We start from the raw sequence: 1,482 nt of genomic DNA, 5'->3' as shown, positions 1-1,482 counted from the left end.
ACTCAGGACGCCGTGGGCGCGCGGAGATCCATCCGCGCGGAGGAGGATGCCTGAAAGTAGTGCTCAGAGACTGTCCAAAGCGCAAAGAAATTTCTTGATACGCCATAGTCGACAGGACTATTGTCACCGATAAGATATGCCCTCTCGGTAACAAAAATTCGAAGAGGTAAGTCAACACAATGGCCCCCTTTGTTTTGAATTCTGAACAGCAGTGGTAGACTAGAAAACAGGAGCTTTCTCAAAGTTCTGTACAGGTGGATCGTTAGGATGTGGCCATGCGCTTTTGTGTTACAAGCCTATTTCCACTACAAAGCCTTCATCCATAGACGAACCTAGCGTTAGAAGAAGAAGAAGAAGAATTTTCATGGATTTCCAACAGCACTGCCGCCTGCCACCAGTGCACACGGAAACTGCCACTGTTGATCTCCCTTCCCCAGCTCGTGTTCCGAAATTATATACTCGCAGAAAAGTCCACAGGGAGTTCTAGACGAGAAACTGGCGAATGATTGCAATAATTGAAATTCCCACCAGGACTTGTAAAGCTATTACTGTGATCCCTCGGTCCGCCCGTAAGGCTACGGTACCGTTTACATCTGCTGAAATTAGGTCCACTTGTAATTATCATAACGGTGTTCGGTGGTGATTTGGTAATGGGGATCACAGAGAATGCCTACATTAAGTACATCACAAACAAACACAGCCCCTGGTTGGATTTTGACGTGTTTTTAGGCGTCTTTGTCGGGCTTTCCATTTTGCGCGTTTTTTTATGTCACCAACCCAAACGATCGACATGAAGAAAACTGGGCAGAATCGAAAGCAGGACAAAAAACGCCTAAAAACACGTCAGAATCCAGAGCCGAATCTCTGCTTGGAGGGTACACAGTCTCGCCGTGCGCTTTTACAGGGGACGTCTTGCGGCCTTTGTTGACACTTCCTTAAAAGGCAGTAGGTAAGGTGAGGTCAGGTGTTCACGTCAGGGACTGACCGAGTTGGGGAATGTGTGGGTGGGGTAACTTGACACCGCACATTTGACGTTTGTCATAACAGGGGCCCACGAGTAGTAGCCCACGAGTACTCCATTATAAAGAACTTTGAGAAGTTTATTCTACGCTATGAAATAAGACTGAGTCACCGTTTTGTGCATTCGTGATTTTTTTGTCGCTGATATACATTCGGCTCAGGTTGTTTTTACGTATTTTGGCTCGATCTGTTCCCCATCCCTATTGTGAGTTGATGAAGAGCACATAATTTCTAGCAACCAGAGGAACTCATAAGTGTCGTTGGAAACTATAGCTAGACGAACAATTCATCTGCTCGTCGGTCACCTTGTTTCTACCGTGCATGGTAACGTTACACCGTGAGTAGGCAGAAAGTAATAAAGTGTCTTTCAATAAGAAGGCATTAGAAGTTTACGGGTTGCTGAGTTTCCGAAATAGCTCATGTGATTTTCAAGTTCCTGTCACGTGAGAACACCGACCTGGT

This window comes from Branchiostoma lanceolatum, chromosome 8 (genome assembly GCF_035083965.1).
Source record: "Branchiostoma lanceolatum isolate klBraLanc5 chromosome 8, klBraLanc5.hap2, whole genome shotgun sequence".
Lineage (NCBI taxonomy): Eukaryota > Metazoa > Chordata > Leptocardii > Amphioxiformes > Branchiostomatidae > Branchiostoma > Branchiostoma lanceolatum.
The sequence above is the reverse complement of the archived record's forward strand: the minus strand, read 5'-3'. Positions refer to the sequence as shown.